This window comes from Silene latifolia, unplaced genomic scaffold (genome assembly GCF_048544455.1).
Source record: "Silene latifolia isolate original U9 population unplaced genomic scaffold, ASM4854445v1 scaffold_102, whole genome shotgun sequence".
NCBI classification, from domain to species: domain Eukaryota; kingdom Viridiplantae; phylum Streptophyta; class Magnoliopsida; order Caryophyllales; family Caryophyllaceae; genus Silene; species Silene latifolia.
The window spans coordinates 43,740-51,484 of record NW_027413124.1 but is presented as its reverse complement, the minus strand read 5'-3'; positions in this window follow the sequence as shown (position 1 = coordinate 51,484).

Here is a 7,745-nt window from a genome sequence, read left to right as displayed (position 1 = left end):
GTTATGTTTTGGAAACTATGTAAAAGGAAATAAATCAGAATTATTTCAAAAGATACAATAATATTCCATAATCTGTATATTTTATAAAATTAGATAATCAACTGATTTAAAAATTAAATTTCAAAAGATACAATATTCTATAATCTTTATATTTCATAAAATTAGATAATCAACTGATTTAAAAATTAAAGGGAAATTCTACGATATATCCCCGTATTTATTGAATTTCTACTCTGTACCCCTTCGGTTTATAAACTTCTCACGTGTACCCCTAAGCTCTATTATTATTCTACAGCATAACCAAAGAACTTGTTAGCCGTTTTCTTCGTTTACTTTTGTCGTTCGTTGAACAAGAGGTCTAATTTTACAAAAAAAAAAAAGATCTTCTCCACTAAACTCCAGCACCGTCCAACGTTTTCACCTTCCAAATCATGACCACCATGCCCAACCAAATGACCAAACCTACCCATAAACTCCATTTTTGTTGCTTAGATTAGACATAAACGACTATACTAAGATTAATAGCAAAGAGGATTTGTATGTTTGGGAAGGAAATGAGAACGTTTGTGTTTCGGGCTATAAAGATTGTTATACATTGCGGTTAGTACTTTAGTGGGGTATTGAAGGTGATTCCATGATGGGAATTAGAAAGAGAGTGACGACTCGAGGAGCGATAACGATATGTGTTTGAATGTTAAAGCTGATGACGGAAGGGTAGTTTGTTCTTTTTAAGGTTGTAGGTGGGTAAATGAAATGGTTACTGGAATTGGAATTTGATAATGGTAGTTATGGAAGAAGAAGATTAGATTAGGAAAGAGATGAATATGGGTTTTGTTTAGATTGGAGAAGAGGGTCTATGTTGGGATTTAAGGGCAAACCTAACTGAGCATGGTACTTCGGTTACGGTATTGAGGAGAAGTAAAGTTGAAGGGTACTTTTGAGAATTCTGAAAAAGGGAGGGGTACACGATAGAAACTCAATAAACATGGAGGTATATAATAATATCCCAAAATTAAATTTGACAAAATAATTGTAGTAACATTGGATGCAGCAAATATGATAGTAATCACTCCTATGACTAATAAAAGTAACAATAATAACACCGAGACTCCGAGAGTAGTGAAAGTAATAGTAACAGCGGGTGTAGTGAAATTAACAATATTAAATGGGGGAGTAGTGAGAGAAACGATAATGACGACGGGAGTAGTGAAAGTAATAGTAGTCACAGCAAATGTAATGAAAGTAACTGTATGAAGAACGGAGAAAGTATGAAAAATTCGCTAACAATTCTATTTAAGATTTTTTTTTTAAATATGAGTTTGATAAAATTAATGTGAATGAATATAGCCATAAAAATAGCGCGAGTAGTCAAAGAAACAACAATAACAGGAGGAGTAGTGGAATATAATAGTATTAACATGATATTTTGTGAAAGTAATAATATTAACAGCGAGAGTAGTGAATCTGTCTCATAATTTTTTTATAAATCTACATTCCAGTATAAATGGTAAACATATGAGTTAAGCAAGTCTAACGTAGTTTTATTTCCTAGAAAATGAAATTTGACGATAAATAGAGTTAGCCCGGGCGGGCCCAGGCACCAAATCTAGTTAAGTATAGAAAGCTAAATAAAAGAATATGTGTATTGTATGATGTGGTTAGCATATCTGATGTAGATTTAGGTTGTTTAGAATTAACGAGTTTGAAATTAGTAAACTTGCAGCGGAATTTGTATTTGTGATTAAAGAGGAAACGTGAGGTTGCTGTTGTAATTTAGAGAATAACGTGTGAATTGGAACAAAGAACATGAGGTATTATTGAATCTTGATCTAACTTATTCATTAAATACAAACCCCCTTCTCTCTCTACAACACCCCAAACCCAAGTTTCAAAACATCAATTACCCACTCAAAATCGTCACAAACTTAATTTTTCCCTATTCAAAACACTCCTTAACCAATTTTTAGCCTTGATAGGCTAAGTCGCACACCTAACAAAATCAATATCTCTAGACACAAATAAATGTAGTAATAGGGGTCGAACTCAAGGAGACGGAAAATGCGTTATGAAGTGCTATGAAAAGATTTCTATCAAGGTCGATTACGTTTAGTTTGATTTGTTGGTTGGTTTGATGATTAGAAAATAAAGTGATATAACAATATATGATTAAAGGAGTCTAGGGGAGTCAGGTCACACATGCAAATGTAAATATATATTCATGCTAAACTCCGAGATAATAACATTGTCAATTGTTTAGGCTTAAAGACACCCACCTCACGATATTAGTGTCAAACCATAGACCGGGTCCTGGAGAAAGTCTCGTTTATGACTAGATCGTCCTACTACACATGCTTAGTCTAATCCGATTCCGTGCCTCTCGACTTATAGAACGGATTAACAAACTTAATCGATGAATAAGGCCTTTAAACAACTATTAAACGTGACGATACAAACATGTGATAGAAACAATTAGACAATATTATATCAACCTAATTTATCATTTTACATATATTAGATTTTGCATGGCTTCCCTAGTCCCTAGACTAAGGTAAATTAGCTACTCATATTAAAATGTAAACTACCAACTATGATGTAATAAATGCTAAACATGATTATAGAAATGATATAAACTAAATGATGAATCATAAAATGTAATATTAAACTATGTGATATAATAAAAATTACAAATGATAAATCTATATGATAACTAAAATAGAAGTGTAAACTAATAAACTAGAATTAGAATTACTGAAATGGAAATGGAACTTGAACTAGAACTTGCAAGGTAAAACAAAATGAGAACCAAAAGCTTGAATAATAACCAAATGTTTAATAACCAAATGCTTAACAATATTAAAACTACAATGAAAACTAAGAGAGAATTTTGTGCTTAAGGCTAATAGAGAGTGAAATAGTGTATGAAGACGTATAAAAGAGATATCCCTAATGATGGATGAAGGCCCCTATTTATAATAAAATAGGGGCATAACGTAAAATTGCAAGAGGGGGTCAACCGCGATCGGGGTTGCCAGCCCCGACCGGGGGCGTGGGTTTCCGGCTATTCTTCTTCATTCCTTGATTAAATGCTCCAAGGATCCTATGATCATGCTTAAATGCCTTGTTAATTCTCTGTAAATGCCATGACTAAATGCCTTTGTGGAATCCAATTTTGGCATCCAATGATCTTGATTTATATTTGGAGCTTCATTTAGCAAATCCATTAACCCAACTTGGTTTCTTGATGGCTCAGGATTAATTTCTTCTAAAAATTCCCTTGTATAATTATCACTTGCTTCCACTTAGCTTAGTGATCCTTGGTGCTTGCTAATGTGAGAGGAAAAAGCCTCTAAATGCTTAGATTCCTATAAATGTAACAAATACAAACAATACACCTAGAACACAAGATTAGCTCTTAAATATACTAATTAAAGTATGATATGTAATTAAAACCGAGCTAAAATGAGGGGTAAAAGTATATATAAAATGAACACATCAACCTCCTCCAAGCTAAACTCTTGCTTGTCCCCAAACAAGAAACCACATCCCATCAATTGCAATATCCCAAAACAAGTTAAGCATATTGATTCAAAACCCGAGACAACATGGGCATAAGGAATAATGCAAAATCATGGATGAGATTTACATGACGACGTAGCATGAAAGACTTTGAACGAACCTTTAAGCTCTTGCATGATCTTTTGACTAATAGACTCTCACGATGTAACACCCTCATACTCCAAGTGCCTTACCAGGACCACTTAAGGCATGAGAATGCTGCCATCTCGGTTACCCGAGGAAATGAATATCAAATAGACCATAAAGAAACATACTTTAATAAAAACTTTAACATGATACAAGTTCAAATCCCAAAACTGATAAAGTAAAGTACAACCGTTCTAAAAAATGCTAATCCAAAAGAAATAAACTAGTTCATGACACAGCGGAAGACTACTAAACAGCTCGTGATGACTCAACCCAGCTATCCCATGCGCATCAACTCATACCTGCTCAACAACTGCTCACCATCCCCGAATGGATCACCACAGTTTTTAAAACAAATAAACGGGGTCAGTACTGATTACACAAAACAAACAGCTGCAATAAAATAATACTATCAATCAATCCAATCAACCCAACTCCATCACATCACCACACACCTGACTACACACTAAAGTGTGTAGTCCTGCCAGAATACTCATCGCATTAAGTATTCCACACCGCCAGGGGGGACCGCAGCCTTTCCCACCTAAGCCCCACTCATCTCATCCGAGCGATAAACCCAAGTTCCTAAATGTGCACATCCCTTCTGTGGCGGGTTCCACAGAAGGCGAATCAAGGGCGTGAAACCACTCTCGCAAGTGACTCCACTCAGTCGAGGACGAACCTCGCAAACCACAGACAATTATACGATAATCACATTACACTATCAACAACCATCAATTCCAAATCCGAAACCAATACGATATACAACAACAACAACAATTAATCACCAACACAACCATGTAATCAATACTGAGTAGGGAAACCCTACCTGGAATAGCAATCACACGAGACCGTCTCACCAGCTAATCAAAACGTTTCCTCTACGAATCCTCCTCCTATAACATATAATCACATCATTACCACCTAATCATCATAATAGACTAAAAACCCCCAAATCTACCCAATTAGGGTTTAAAACAAACTTACTAAATCATTATAAAAATTATACAAGAAGCTTATCCTCGACACGATGATCACATGGCGCGGTATAGAACTCGTTGTCAAAAGCTACCTAACCAAAACAATATTTATAACTTCACAACTACTCTTAGCAAAGAGGCAAGTAAAGGTCGGATCCCAAGGGACGGGTATTGATGTAGGATTTTCAATTGCAAATGGTTGTGTCTTAGGGTGTCACAATTTGGGTTGAGATAGGAGATCAACTAAAACTAATCAACAATGAAAATAAATGCAAGGTAAATAAGATGGAGATGTAAACAATTGATTAAAGGCATTAGGGTGTCATGGGTTCATAGGGGATTCATGGGAGTTTATCACACAAACATGTTCTCTACTAGGTGCAAGCACTTATTATTGTGATGGGATCGAGTTGGTGTATAAGCTTACAATCCCTAGGAAGGTTTGGGTCCCGGAACCGAATCGATTAGATTGTATAACACCTACAAGTCGACTTAGTCCTTCCTATTCAACTATACGCATGGTCTAATGAGGCTCGAGTTGGTGTATAAGCTTACAAGTCTCATTGAAAAGATAGGTGATTGGTAAAAAATGCAAGGATTCATAGGCTCGCATTTCATCAAACATAACATGTGCATAAGTTGAAATCACAACAAGCAAGCAAATTAATTATGAAAATATATTAGATTAAGCATGAATCAATCCCCGTGTTGGTTTTCCCTAATTCCCCATTAACCCTAGCTAAAGAAACTATTCACTCATTATCAAGTTTAACATGCTAACAAGGTTGTCAATCATACTAGCAAAGCAAAACATGATGAAAGTGATTAACAATAATTAAACAAGGTTAAGAGAAAATTATACCTATGAAGATGATTTCAAATAATAAAGCAAAGAATAATAGAAGTACTTGATGATTGATGGAAGGTTGTCAATCCTCCAAATAAACCCAAATAATCTTCTAATTACCCAAAATAAATGAAGAACAATAGAGAAATTAAGGAAAGATTAATATTGAGATTTGTATTAAGACTAGATTAAGAGTTGATTACAAGATTAAGAATGGATTAAAACTTAATTAAGAGAGCATTAAGGAATGATAAGACTTGTTTCTAATCTAGGTAGTACAAACGGGTATTTAAACTAAAGATTAGGTACAAGGATTAGGGTTACTAAGGGCGTAAATGACTATTAAGTCCTTAAGAAAAGTTGAGGAAATGCTCCTCTCGAAGGAAATGAGCATATCCGTCTTGCTAATCCCGTGTCAATATTCTCGTCCCGCGCGTCTTGAGTTCTTTGCACGGTTGGTTTCGACTTGTGATCCGAGCGGATCACGATGAGACGCTCGGCCTGAGCTGCTGTGGGACGCTCGTCCTGGGCACAAGACGCTCGGGTTGTGCTGCTCAGAGACGCCCGTATTGTGGGCAATCCGCTCGGATCCTGGGACAGACAGCTTCTCTTCTTTTTACTCCTCAACAATCCGCAAGGATCGTGTTGAGGATGCAAGGATCCTTTCATCATTGCCCAATTCACTTTATTATCTACTTAGGCCTTCTAGTAATGTCTTCTCTTTGATCCTTGGTCATTAGATGCGATCAATTTAGCTCCATTTTGCCATGTAAATGCAAGGTTAGCACTTCTTTCCTACCAAGGGGGACAAAACCTCAAAGAATATGCAAAATGGGAAACTAAAGATAGTAAATGACCCAATTATGCACTATAATGCATAGGAACGAGGTTAATTCGGGGACTAAATGTGCTCAAATATGAGTCACATCAAACATCCCCTAACCGAACCTTTGCTCGTCCTGAGTAAAGAGGTGACCAATACTAGGACCTTTATTTAAACTAACCTACTAATATAGCCGATGTGAGACAATTACCGGGTTTCACTCCGCCCCTTCAACTCACAACAAGACAACCATGAGGTAGGATGCCTTCTTGTAAGGCAAGGTGGGGCTTGCCAAAATGGCGATACATCCAAGCATTGAAGCACACAAAACAAGTAATGGATGCATCTACAAAAATGAATAGCCACTTTCCTCATCTAAGTGGCGGAAATTATCTACAAGGGAAGCAATCTAAGGGTACACACTCCATTATAGATATGGTTTCTTCAAACTACTAAGCCTAGAAGGATACCAATAAATCACCTCCAAGTTGTGTCAAGCTAGGGTACCTTTGTCCTCAATTGTTAAATGCTTTCGTCAAGAGTAGACTCCCTATGGTGTTAGAAACACTGGAGGATCGCGGAATTCCCCTCCTTGCCTAGACAAGAAGAAGGGTCGTCCCCTCTCTACCATGCACAAAAGTCGATTCAATGGAAAAGGAATCAATAGATTTTGAGTTTCATGTGGGAGTTTGCTTTTGTTGTTATTCTCCCCAATTTCTTGTGGTTTTTGACAATTGAGAACATTTTCTTTTTGCCATTTCTTTTGATGTTTGGCATTTCAATACTTGACAACTTTCAACTTCTTGAATTTTCTTTTGAACATTTTCAAAGTCACCCCATTTGTAGTGAGGGTGCTTATATTTGAAGCATAGGAGTTTTTATTTTTGTTACTCCTCTTTTCTTTTGATGCAAATTGGAAACCTTTTCTTTTCTTTTCATTTCTTGAACTCAAATTTGGATTATTTTTGTGCCCATTTCCTTTTTGATGACAAAATATGGTAGAATATGGAAGATGGTTGCATGGTTTCAAGGGTCACCTTGGAATAAACGGTAGCCAAAGAGTTATCACACCACAAGGTACTCTTGACTAGGCCTTAATCCATGGGTCAAAGGATACTAGCATGACACATCCTAGGGTGTTTTACAAGCATTCTAATGAGCAAAGTCTTAAGAAGAAAAAGTATCTACAAGTGCCTTATATACACTTGTCAAGTTTCCCAAATAGATGTTTTCACAAAATTTTTCCTAAATGCAACTATATGCCATGATGCAACTAACATTTATACATCCTAATGCATATGTTTCTACAAAATAGTATGCCATATAATCTAAATGCAATCCTATAATCACATCGTTTATACCGCATCAACCAAAATAAAGCCACAAAGTCATT